This window comes from Anabrus simplex, chromosome 14 (assembly GCF_040414725.1).
Source record: "Anabrus simplex isolate iqAnaSimp1 chromosome 14, ASM4041472v1, whole genome shotgun sequence".
Lineage (NCBI taxonomy): Eukaryota > Metazoa > Arthropoda > Insecta > Orthoptera > Tettigoniidae > Anabrus > Anabrus simplex.
The window spans coordinates 19,724,068-19,737,888 of record NC_090278.1 but is presented as its reverse complement, the minus strand read 5'-3'; the positions used below and the strand labels follow the sequence as shown (position 1 = coordinate 19,737,888).

Sequence of the window (13,821 nt, the reverse complement as noted above, 5' to 3'; positions counted from 1 at the left end):
ATCAAGTGCTTTCCTCACTACACATAATCTAGAACGTCACGAACCTTCGAACTAACTCTTGTCGTCGAAAGGTTACTTTCCCCGTCTTATTTGGAAGCCGTCTCCCTTTGGTAGAAATGAAAGGGCTTTACAAGTTCCTAGGCTTCAAAATTACGTTACATTGGAATACACACATTTCGAAAATAACGGAGTATGTGCAGGCCACAGTACTGCACTGGTGCCCTACCGTTGGTAAGGAAGCTTAGGAGAGACACCAGCGTACAACAAACTTGTAACTTATTACCGAACGTTGTCGTAATTTGAATAGCTACTTACCTAAAAGCACATAAAACGAAATTGTTCGTCTCCTTGAGGGGCTGCTAAATGCGGCGTTCGGTTGCTAGGACATGGCTTTCATTGTAATCAGGACAGTATCGATGACGTTGCGTAGAAACCACTTTCCTCACGATTTTCATGGTGGGCGGGGAGTTTAGAACACTCATTCCGCCCTTTTAACCTTAATCCTAGGAGAAATAGGACGTAGAATGGTGTTATATGCCATAAGACGCCGAAAGAAATGGCTACACTAACCTAAAAGAATAAGAACAGCAAGTTTAGACGTAGAGACGTATGATAGGAGGAATGAAAGTTAAAATTTGAGTAATTGGAAGCGGTGCTAAGCTCAGCAAGGGTCCTCAAGGTCTGCACACACACACACACACACACACACACACACACACACACACACACACACACAGAGAGAGAGAGAGAGAGAGAGACGACGGATGCCAGGTTAGGCCGGTCACCTTAGAGGAAATGAAATACTACGTTAAGCTTCGTTCCTGTATAGCCACGGGTTCGGAGAGCTGAAAGGTCTAGTTAGTTTAAAATGTAACAAAGAACGTGATTTGAGAAATATCTGCTGGCTTGAGGCAAAAGTTGATAGTATGTTGTCATACTGAGACTGCTAAACTTGGTAAAAGGGAATTGAGCCAGCGGCACGTGGTGTTCCCAAGCGGTCACCCATCCAAGTATTGATCACTCCCAGTGTTGATTACCTGCGGGGATCGGACGAGAACCGGTGTATTCAACATGGTATGGCCGCTGGTGTCGTGGAGGTTTATGTGGCGCGGGGGCGTTGGCATTGGTGCAGGGGTGTGCTCGGAGGTAGTGTTGCCAACTTGGCGGATTTCCCGCTAAATTTGGCGGGATTAGAAGACTGTCGGCGGAGAAATATATCATTTAGCGGACAGCGGAATTTTTGGCAGAATTCTAGGTTTATTATAGCGGAATTTAGTGTTTTATCCATTTTACGTTTTTAAAAAAATTTGTACTCCAGTCTTTCTCCGAGCTATTCCGTATTTCTTGCCAGGAGCTAGCAGTCGCATGAGGAAAGCATGTTATTTGTATTTGATGTTATGAGATAATGGTATCATAAATTTGTTATGCGTGGGGAAACGTTACTTCTCTCTTAGTTGACAAATGACGACAGATAATGAAACTGTAAGAGAGCAGCATTTATATTTATGTTATGAAGGAAGACCGTTTAATGAACTGGCCTGTTCTGTGTGTGGCCCTTGAGGTATGGGATTCACCTAGTTTGCACCCGGCACTAAAACGCCTACAAGTTTTAGCTTGCCGGCTCTCAGGCAGGGGGTTAATCCCAGAAAAACTCACAGATCAGGTGAGTGCAGATATTTGCTTTTATTATTATTATTATTATTATTATTATTATTATTATTATTATTATTATTATTATTATTATTATTATTATTGCAAATTTCCATAGCACATTATGTGAGATCGGATTTCTTGGCGTAATTTTAGCGGATTTTAGTAGTATTTAGCGGATCTTGAAAATATAAGTTGGCATCACTGCTCGGAGGTCGCTGTCGCGGAGTGGGCGCGGGTGGTTGTCGCTCTCCGCGGCGAAACGTAACCTAACTCGACTTAACCCCACTTCTCGTAACCTAACCTCGAATGGACGCACGCACACACCCCGGGACGTGTCGAGAGTTGCTGTAATAATAATAATAATAATAATAATAATAATAATAATAATAATAATAATAATAATAATTACTGAAGGTAGTTATGAAGGGACCGGCCCGTTAGTGTAGGGGCAGCGTGCCTGCCTCGTACCCGGAGGCCCCGGGTTCGATTCCCGGCCAGGCAAATGAATTTTACGTCGAATTATGGCTGTTTCGAGGTCCACTCAGCCTAGTTGATTACAGTTGAGTAGCTTAGGGGCTGTAGTGCCATGGGGCTTGGACTGGTTTTCATTGTAAGGGGTAAAGCAGGAGGATTTTTGGCAAAATGGTAATGTAGTGGTTGTTGTTGTTGTTCTTCCCTCCTTAGCTTATGATTTGAAGGTTTTACATTATCTTTCCATTTATTGAAGTTGGACTGATGAGAAATTTAGAGTGGAGTTAATAGCAGAGCTAACAGATGCTGCTCTTATTTTTTAAGGTGTGGTGGGCCTGAAATGGGCCGTTTGTTAAGAATGCAGCAAGGCAGAAAATCTGGCTCCTTACTTGCAGCTGGTGTATTTGGTAACTGCCTTGGTGCCCTCACTGACGGAGTGCTTGGCCAGCTCACTGGGCAACAGGAGGCGGACGGCAGTCTGGATCTCCCGACTGGTGATGGGGGAGCGCTTACTGTAGTGGGCGAGACGGGAAGCCTCGGCGGCGATGCGCTCGAGGATGTCGTTGACAAAGCTGTTCATGATGCTCATCGCCTTGCTGGAGATGCCAGTATCCGGATGTAAGTGTTTAAGCACCTTGTAGATGTAGATGACATAGCTTTCCTTCCTCTTGCGCCTCTTCTTGTTTCCCTTGGAGAAGTTCTTCTGGTCTTGCCGGCTTTCTTGGCTGCTTTTCCGCTTATATTGTGTGGCATGGTTGTCTCGGATGTCTCCTAGAAAGTAAATTTTGCGTTTGTTGTTGTTGAGAGCGATTACATGAGAGTCCCTAGGCCCCTCTACTCACGTTTCCGCGACATAGCCGATGAGTCGGAACATTGCCATCACGTGCACTGGCGGGCTAAAAACGATCTGTCGTGGAGAAAAAGTGTTTCACCGCGTTACCCTTTTCTTTTTTCGCTACTCTGTTAAAAATCAAGTAAAGGGATCGGAGTAAAATTTAGAGTGAAAAGTATTTAGAAGGGGCAGAAAGCATCCTTCTTATCAAACGGGCCTTTTCATGGGGGATTAATTCTGAATTTAGACAAGTTTAGTTAGTATGTGTCAGATAAGGCCGAAAAAGGGGGACGACCAGTTGAAACAGGTCGTAAGTTAGCCAAGGATCGCGATATTTGAAACGGGCTTTCGGTTTTTGGTCCTTTTCTTTATAAGGATGCCTGGGTCAGTAGAGTTTCTTAGGAGGATTCTAGTCTTAGCCATCTTGACTATTTTGTTTATCTGAGATCTAATAAGTGGAATACGAAGTTCAGTTTGTATCCAATGATTGCAAGTCAGAATAGGAGCATTAGTCATCCGGCGGAGGGTTTTATTTCGAAAACGTTGAAGGGTTTGCATGTGGGATTTCGGAATGTAGCACCAGGCCTGACACATGCTAGATGTAGGCTTCTCTTTATAGTCTTAGAGGTGTGCCTATTATATAGCGGAGGTCTTAGGGCTACAACCCGTGCCGCGGCACGCTGTAAGGCCTGTTCTATATTCAGTTTCCATGTTAACCCGCGGTCCATTGTGAGACCTAAATATTTAATTTTATTAGATCCATCCATCCATCCATCCATCCATCCATCCATCCATCCATCCATCCATCCATCCATCCATCCATCCATCCATCCATCCATCCATCCATCCATCCATCCATCCATCCATCCATCCATCCATCCATCCATCCATCCATCCATCCATCCATCCATCCATCCATCCATCCATCCATCCATCCATCCATCCATCCATCCATCCATCCATCCATCCATCCATCCATCCATCCATCCATCCATCCATCCATCCATCCATCCATCCATCCATCCATCCATCCATCCATCCATCCATCCATCCATCCATCCATCCATCCATCCATCCATCCATCCATCCATCCATCCATCCATCCATCCATCCATCCATCCATCCATCCATCCATCCATCCATCCATCCATCCATCCATCCATCCATCCATCCATCCATCCATCCATCCATCCATCCATCCATCCATCCATCCATCCATCCATCCATCCATCCATCCATCCATCCATCCATCCATCCATCCATCCATCCATCCATCCATCCATCCATCCATCCATCCATCCATCCATCCATCCATCCATCCATCCATCCATCCATCCATCCATCCATCCATCCATCCATCCATCCATCCATCCATCCATCCATCCATCCATCCATCCATCCATCCATCCATCCATCCATCCATCCATCCATCCATCCATCCATCCATCCATCCATCCATCCATCCATCCATCCATCCATCCATCCATCCATCCATCCATCCATCCATCCATCCATCCATCCATCCATCCATCCATCCATCCATCCATCCATCCATCCATCCATCCATCCATCCATCCATCCATCCATCCATCCATCCATCCATCCATCCATCCATCCATCCATCCATCCATCCATCCATCCATCCATCCATCCATCCATCCATCCATCCATCCATCCATCCATCCATCCATCCATCCATCCATCCATCCATCCATCCATCCATCCATCCATCCATCCATCCATCCATCCATCCATCCATCCATCCATCCATCCATCCATCCATCCATCCATCCATCCATCCATCCATCCATCCATCCATCCATCCATCCATCCATCCATCCATCCATCCATCCATCCATCCATCCATCCATCCATCCATCCATCCATCCATCCATCCATCCATCCATCCATCCATCCATCCATCCATCCATCCATCCATCCATCCATCCATCCATCCATCCATCCATCCATCCATCCATCCATCCATCCATCCATCCATCCATCCATCCATCCATCCATCCATCCATCCATCCATCCATCCATCCATCCATCCATCCATCCATCCATCCATCCATCCATCCATCCATCCATCCATCCATCCATCCATCCATCCATCCATCCATCCATCCATCCATCCATCCATCCATCCATCCATCCATCCATCCATCCATCCATCCATCCATCCATCCATCCATCCATCCATCCATCCATCCATCCATCCATCCATCCATCCATCCATCCATCCATCCATCCATCCATCCATCCATCCATCCATCCATCCATCCATCCATCCATCCATCCATCCATCCATCCATCCATCCATCCATCCATCCATCCATCCATCCATCCATCCATCCATCCATCCATCCATCCATCCATCCATCCATCCATCCATCCATCCATCCATCCATCCATCCATCCATCCATCCATCCATCCATCCATCCATCCATCCATCCATCCATCCATCCATCCATCCATCCATCCATCCATCCATCCATCCATCCATCCATCCATCCATCCATCCATCCATCCATCCATCCATCCATCCATCCATCCATCCATCCATCCATCCATCCATCCATCCATCCATCCATCCATCCATCCATCCATCCATCCATCCATCCATCCATCCATCCATCCATCCATCCATCCATCCATCCATCCATCCATCCATCCATCCATCCATCCATCCATCCATCCATCCATCCATCCATCCATCCATCCATCCATCCATCCATCCATCCATCCATCCATCCATCCATCCATCCATCCATCCATCCATCCATCCATCCATCCATCCATCCATCCATCCATCCATCCATCCATCCATCCATCCATCCATCCATCCATCCATCCATCCATCCATCCATCCATCCATCCATCCATCCATCCATCCATCCATCCATCCATCCATCCATCCATCCATCCATCCATCCATCCATCCATCCATCCATCCATCCATCCATCCATCCATCCATCCATCCATCCATCCATCCATCCATCCATCCATCCATCCATCCATCCATCCATCCATCCATCCATCCATCCATCCATCCATCCATCCATCCATCCATCCATCCATCCATCCATCCATCCATCCATCCATCCATCCATCCATCCATCCATCCATCCATCCATCCATCCATCCATCCATCCATCCATCCATCCATCCATCCATCCATCCATCCATCCATCCATCCATCCATCCATCCATCCATCCATCCACAGTCATACGCATTTAGGGCAGTCGCCAAGGTGGCAGATTCCCTATCTGTTGTTTTTCTAGCCTTTTCTTAAATGTTTGCAAAGAAATTGGATATTTATTGAACATCTCCCTTGGTAAGTTATTCCAATCCTTGACTCCTCTTCACGAATACTTGTCCCAATTTGTCCTCTTGAATTCCAATTTTATCCTCATATTGTGATCTTTCCTACTTTTAAAGACCCCACTCAAACTTATTCGTCTACTGATGTCCTCCCATGCCATCTCTTCACTGACAGCTCGGAACATACCACTTAGTGGAGCAGTTCGTCTCCTTTCTCCCAATTCTTCCCAGCCCAAACTCTGCATCATTTTTGTAACGCTACTCTTTTGTCGGAAATCGCCCAGAACAAATCGAGCTGCATTTCTTTGGATTTTTTCCAGTTCCTGAATCAAGTAATCCTGGTGAGGGTCCCATACACTGGAACCATACTCTAGTTGGGGTCTCACCAGAGACAAATATGCTCTCTCCTTTACATCCTTACTACAATACCTAAATACCCTCATAATCATGTGCAGAGGTCTGTACCCTTTAATTACAATCATATTTATGTGATTACCCCAATGAAGATCTTTCCTTATATTAACACCTAGATACTTACAATGATCCCCAAAAGGAACTTTCACCCCATCAACGCAGTATTTAAAACTGAGAAGACTTTTCCTATTTGTAAAACTCACACCTGACTTTTATCCCCGCTTATCATCGTACCATTGCCTGCTGTCCATCTCACAACATTATCGAAGTCATTTTGCAGTTGCTCACAATCCTGTAACTTATTTATTACTCTGTACAGAATAACATCATCTGCAAAAAGCCTTATCTCTGATTCCACTTCCTTACACATACCATTGATGAAAATATAAAAGTCCAATAATACTGCCTTGAGGAATTCCCCTCTTAATTATTACAGGTACAGATCAAGCTTCACCGACTCTAATTATCCTCTCTAAAGAACCAGTGAAACAAGGAAATGCCATTTGGTCTTTGTTTTAATGACGGTGAAATCCTGACATTCACCTCCCCGTGGTAGAGAGGGGGCAACGACTGCGTGTAAAAATAATGTTTTATATGCAGGCGGCTAATGAATGAAGGAACCGATTATCTCCCGGTATAAGGAGATCCCCTATACCAAGTGCCAACAGTCTCTTTGAGAGTGGATGAGCGGGTATGGGTAAGGGCACTCTATTGTCCTAGGGACAAGAAATTGTTCCCAAAGGCGGACGAACCAGTTTGGTCAACGGCATTAGGATGCAGAAGGCAACGGGAAACCGCTGCATTAAAGATCCTAAGAGATATTCCAATAAATCCACATGGCATGGCTGCAACGTCAAGATCGGAGGTGGCCGTGTGGATCGTCTACCTCCGTTTGGAGACGACGGCTTAAGAAGAAGAACTCTAATTCTCTGAGTTCTATTTTCTATAAACAGAGCCACCCATTCAGTCACTCTTTTGTCAAGTCCATTTGCACTCATTTTTGCCAGTAGTATCCCATGATCTACCCTATCAAATGCCTTAGACAGGTCAATCGCGATACAGGGCAATTGACCTCCTGAATCCAGGATATCCGCTATATCTTTCTGGAATAACCTTTCCTAAACCCAAACTGCCTTCTATCAAACCAGTTACTAATTTTGCAAACATGTCTTATATAATCAGAAAGAATGCTTTCCCAAAGCTTACATGCAATGCATGTAAAACTGACTGGCCTCTCATTTTTAGCTTTATGTTTATCACCCTTTCCTTTATATACAGGGGCTACTGTAGCAAGTCTCCATTCATTTGGTAAAGTTCATTCATGCAAGCAATAATCAAACAAGTACTTCAGATATGATACTATATCCAAACCCATTGTCTTTAGTATATCCCCCGAAACCTTATCAATTCCACCTGCTTTTCTAGTTTTCAACTTTTGTATCTTACTGCAAATGTCATTTCTGTCAAAAGTAAATTTTAATACTTCTTTAGTATTAGTCACCTCCTCTATCTGGACATTATCCTTGTAACCAACAATCTTTACATACTGCTGACTGAATACTTCTGCCTTTTGAAGATCCTCACATGCGCACTCTCCTTGTTCATTAAAGATTCCTGGAATGTCCTTCTTGGAACCTGTTTTTGCCTTAATTTACCTATACACACATTTCCATTTTTCACTAAAATTTGTATGGCCACCAATTATGTTTGTTAAAATGTTATCCTCAGCCGACTTCTTAGCTAGATTCAATTTCCTAGTAAGTTCCTTCAAATTTCTCCTTACTTCCACGGCCATTTATAACTCTATTTTTTTCCAACCTGCACCTCCTTCTTAGTCTCTTTACTTCTCTGTTATAATATAGTGGATCTTTACCATTCCTTACCACCTTTAAAGGTACAAACCTATTTTCACATTCCTCAACAATTGCTTTAAACCCATCCCAGAGTCTGTTTACATTTTTATTTACCGTCTTCCACTCATCATAGTTACTTTTTTTAAACTCCCTCATGCCTGCTTTATCAGCCGAATGGTACTGCCTAATAGTCCTGATGTTAATATCTTCCTTTCTTTCTCATTTATTTTTAATTACAACGAAAACATGTTCGTGATCACTAATACCATCTATTACTTCGGGTTCTCTATAGAGCTCATCTGGTTTTACAAGCACCACATCCAGAATATTCTTCCCTCTAGTTGGTTCCATCACTTTCTTAATCAGGTGCCCTTCCCCTATTAACTTACTTGCCATTTGTTGGTCATGCTTCCTGTCTTTCGCATTACATTCCCAATTGACATGTGGTAAATTGAGATCACCCGCTACAATCACGTTCCTTTCATTATCGTTTCCCACATAGCTGATTATCTTATCAAATAATTCCGAATCAGCATCTGCGCTACCCTTTCCTGGTCTGTACACTCCAAAGACATCAAGTTGCCTATTATCTTTATAGATGAGCATTACACGTAGAATTTCGTGTTTCTCATCTTTAACTTTTTCGTAGCTTACAAATTCTTCTTTCACCAGAATGAATACTCCCCCCTCCTACAATTCCTATCCTATCTCTACGATACACCCTCCAGTTCCGTGAGAAAATTTTTGCATCCCTTATATCATTTCTCAGCCATAATTCAACTCCTATTACAATATCTGGTAAGTATATATCTATTAAATTGCTTAATTCTATTCCTTTCTTTACAATACTTCTACAGTTGAGCACTAATATTTTTATATCATCCCTACTTGATTTCCAGTTCCTTGTTCCCTTAACACCGCTCCCTAGGCCACCCTGTTTCCATGAATGTATCTCCCTATAACCCTTCTAAACAAATTTCCCAACTTATATGTACCACTGCGGTTTAAGTGAAGGCCATCTGAGCGCAGATCCCTATCTCCTACCCAGCCATTAGGATCTGGAAATCTCACTCCCAGTTTCCCATATACCCACTCCTTAGTCTCATTTAAATCCCCAATCACCTTCCAGTCTTTATCCCTCCTACACAGTATTCCACTGATAACAATCTCCGCTTCCTTAAACTTCTCCCGTGCTGCATTTACCAGGTCCCACACATCCCCGACGATGTTGGTTCTTATGCCTGCTTGTCTTACGTTGTTAGTAACAACGTGAAACACAACCACCTTCTCCTTTGCCTCCGCCTTCTCTTCTACATTCCTCAACATCTGCCTTAACCTAATTCCTGGATAACACCTTACCCTGGCACCCTTTCCTCCACACACTTTCCAGGCATGTCTAACGATGGAATCCCCCATGACCAGAGCCTCAATCCTACCCACCTCATTTGATCCCCTCCCCTCCTGGTCAGTCCTATCTTTCCTGACAGCTGCAGAAGCTACTTCGTCCTCCCTTTTCTCCTTCCCATTACCCTGTTCCACCTGTCTTTTTCTGTCCACTACTCCACATTTCCCTTTCCTACCTCTTCCCTTTCTCCTACTTCGACACTTCTCGGCAAGAGTTTCCTGTTCCTCATCTTCCCTAGGTTGTTCTACCTGCAGTGACTCGTACCGATTTCTCACCAAAACCTGTCCTGAATTCTGATCCTGGATGGAGCCCTTAGCCTGCAATCTCCTTCCCCTTAAAACATTAGACCATCTGTCTTCTACAATTACCCCCTTTCTTTCTCATCCCTCTATTACACCTACTGTATCCTGTACATTGTTTGAGGGAGGCCTACTTTCCTTCCTGTCCTCTGAGAGAATCCTAGTGATCTACCTCAAGCTCTCCAACTCCTCCCTCATACTCCTTAATGCCTGACTACACCAACAGTTCCTACACTCGCACTCCTTATCCATTCTTTACTAAATAATGAAAATAAAAGGACAAATAAGGTAACTTAATCTGTGTAAAATAAAAATGGAAGGAAAGAAATATTGTCTAGGTTAGTTCACAAAGATCAAACGACAATAAGTTAATTAATATAGGCTACTACTACACTACAATACTACTTAATTGTATGATTTTTTATTCCTACAACACGCTAACAGGATGAAAATTGCTGTTAATTACTGGAAACAGAGAATAATACACAAGAATTACACAATTCTTAACTGCAGTTAAGTCTATCCTAATTACAACAACAGAATTATAGTAAGAGAGTTAGTACAGATACCACAGAAACGATACTATACTACACAAATATTTCAAAGTAATAGAATAAACAATCTAATTTCTAATAAGATACTATAATACACTACAATAATTTTAAACTACGTTCAGACGTATTCCAATTACAACAGGTTATTACTAAGCACAAACAGAAAAGAAAATTACCATTAAAGTTCAAAATTCGCCAAACTACTCGAAATTATAAAATAGGCACTCTAATTTCTAATAATTTACTATACTACACTAGAATAATGTTTAAAATACGTTCAGACGTATCCTAGGTTATTACTAAGCACAAATAGAAATGAAAATTCCAATTACGCCTAAATTAGATATTCTCAAGAACTATCGGTAGGTAATCAAAGATTACCAACAAAGTTAAACACGTAGACAGATTAATATTAGTATTAATTTATCCTACTAAGCTGTAATAGAATTTAAACCTGACGTTTGCACAAAAATACATACGAATATAATAGGCAGGCTACACTCTAATATACCGTTCCTAGACCACAATTCTCAACTAAAATGTGGTATTGTGATTATTACAGATGGTGGGTTATTATTATTTTCCCTACTCCGCGGAACGGAAAATAAAAGTGCTGAAAAATACGAGGTTGTTTACAATAATTTCTCAAAAGTATTTCTGTCTCAACTACCGTACGCCAGGGACTTGAATTGCAATTATTGGAATGTAGGAACTTGATTGTTAGCTAACCGCTCATAAATACTAAAATATCGAAGGTGTGAAATATAAATTACGGATATTTAACTGCCTACTCAGAACTACAAATGATCGGAGTAGAAGAATCAGCTGATTTTTATTTATACTTTCTTGATACACTAACCATTTGTTCGCGCCTGTAGCCAACAATGCCAATATTTGAATACGAAGAGCGACAATAATCAGTAACAATTACGACTGTTAACTATTTCGCCAGTGAAATACTGTCTATTCTGTTGAAATCCTTTCTTTAAGCAAAATTTACAACAGTATCGCCTGCACTAATAGACTATAACCGCTGCCGAAGTTACGACTCTTCTTAATATCCCGTCTTGGTAAGTATTCTATTAACAAACCTATTGATATTTTAATAATACTATTAAAAATAAAGGAATATTTCTTCTTTCACGCAGTCCTAAATTACAGGCTGTAATCTAGCGAACGCCTGCGGAACTACTCAGTGTTAAAATTGTAAATAAATACCACTATTCGCAGATTACTACAAACAAACCCTAAACACAATTATTTGTGGAGCTAAATGTACCGCACACGCCAAATTTGGTAAATTTCTACAATTATTAACTACATTATGATAATTATTTGGATGTTCTGGTTTCTAAGAAATCAGGTGGAACTTTAGGTCATTCGGTTTACCGTAAACCTACCCATACTAATAGATACCTTCATGGGTCCTCTCATCACCATCCTTGCCAAAAGCGTGCTATGCTTAACACTCTTATCAGCCGAGCAAGGGAGGTTTGTGAAGAGGATAAATTAAACGGTGAACTTGAGTTCCTAACCAGAACATTTCTGAGCAATGGCTATTTAAGGAAACAGATTGACGAAGTGCTACATCCTAAGCCAAAAGACAGATTGTCACGTGATTCTCGTCCTTTGAGTCTGGCCTTCTTGCCATACGTGCAATCTGTCACGGATAGGATTGGCAATATTCTCAGAAAGCACAATATCTACTTTTTTTGCTAGTTGTTTTACGTCGCACCGACACAGATAGGTCTTACGGCGACGATGGGACAGGAAAGGGCTAGGAGTGGGAAGGAAGCGGCCGTGGCCTTAATTAACGTATAGCCCCAGCATTTGCCTGGTGTGAAAATGGGAAACCACGGAAAACCATTTTCAGGGCTGCCGACAGTGGGGTTCGAACCTACTATCTCCCGAATACTGGATACTGGCCGCACTTAAGCGACTGCAGCTATCGAGCTTGGTAAGCACAATATCAGGGAGGACTCCCCGTTTGGGTACTCCGGCTCGGAGGGCCCGTGGGGTCGATTTCTCCCCCTCACAGGATACGTAAAAACTCCCATTAGTTAGATATGATTGAATAATTTTGACCAAATGGGCTGGAATTTTGCATGTTTCCAGAAGTTTAACACATACATTTTTCATGGCAGACAGTGTCAAAAGCCTTTTCCACGTCGAAAAATACTGCGGGCACTCTACGGCGTATATTGAACGACCTTGTGACGTACTGGACCAGGCGCAGCGCCGCAAGTGCGCCACTGGGCTTGGACCGGAATCCAAACTGTACCGGTCGCAAAATCCTGCGCGGGTTCGGGTAGGTATTAAGCTCCGTGAGGAGAAGTCTCTCGAATACTTTTGAGATATGTGATAACAAGGTGATCGGGTGGTAATTTTTTGGCGAAATTCTGTCCTTCCCTGCTTTTGGAACGACGACCATTTTCCCCGTTTTCCAAGTTCCAGGAAACAGGCCGAAAAATGGATGCCAAAAGTAATATTGTCTTGTAAGGCAGTGAATTCTTCTCATTTAGGCCTTTAATGACCTTGCGGACCTCTTGAGTTTAATGTCAGGTCTCCATTGTCGCTTGAAAGTTGAGGTTTTTCTGTGTATCTCACGGGTCAGTCGTTCGTTATCGTCATCGTCTAATCATTGACTCTCAACACTAGTCCTTGGCGGCCGTGAATAGCTCGCCCGGGTGGGGGGGGGGGGGAGCAGGTTTAGTCAGATTACGAGTCATCCGCTAAAATTCGCGATCTGACTCGTTTTCTGAGAGATTACAACAAAGTTCCTCCCATTTTTCAATTTTTCTCTCAAGTAATCGATTTCGTAGCTGCCGAGCTCGGTCTCCAAATCTTTGCCATCTTTCCCTGCAGGAACTTTTAACAAAGATCAAATCCTTGAGGAGATCCCGCGTGGTGCCTTGGCGGTAGTGAACCCGCGGCCGGACTGCATTCGTAGTCATTACCCGGCCAGGAACCGTTTCCAGTGCAGTTCGCGCATTTCGACGACGGTCCAGATTAT

General features: G+C 43.0%; 2 pseudogenes; both read right to left on the bottom strand.

Annotated features, from left to right (window-relative positions):
- Positions 1-969: 969 nt before the first annotated feature.
- LOC136885810 (5S ribosomal RNA) lies at positions 970-1,088 on the bottom strand (annotated as a pseudogene).
- Positions 1,089-2,509: 1,421 nt separating this feature from the next.
- Positions 2,510-2,877, bottom strand: LOC137502997 (histone H2B-like; annotated as a pseudogene).
- Between the last annotated feature and the right edge of the window lie 10,944 nt (positions 2,878-13,821).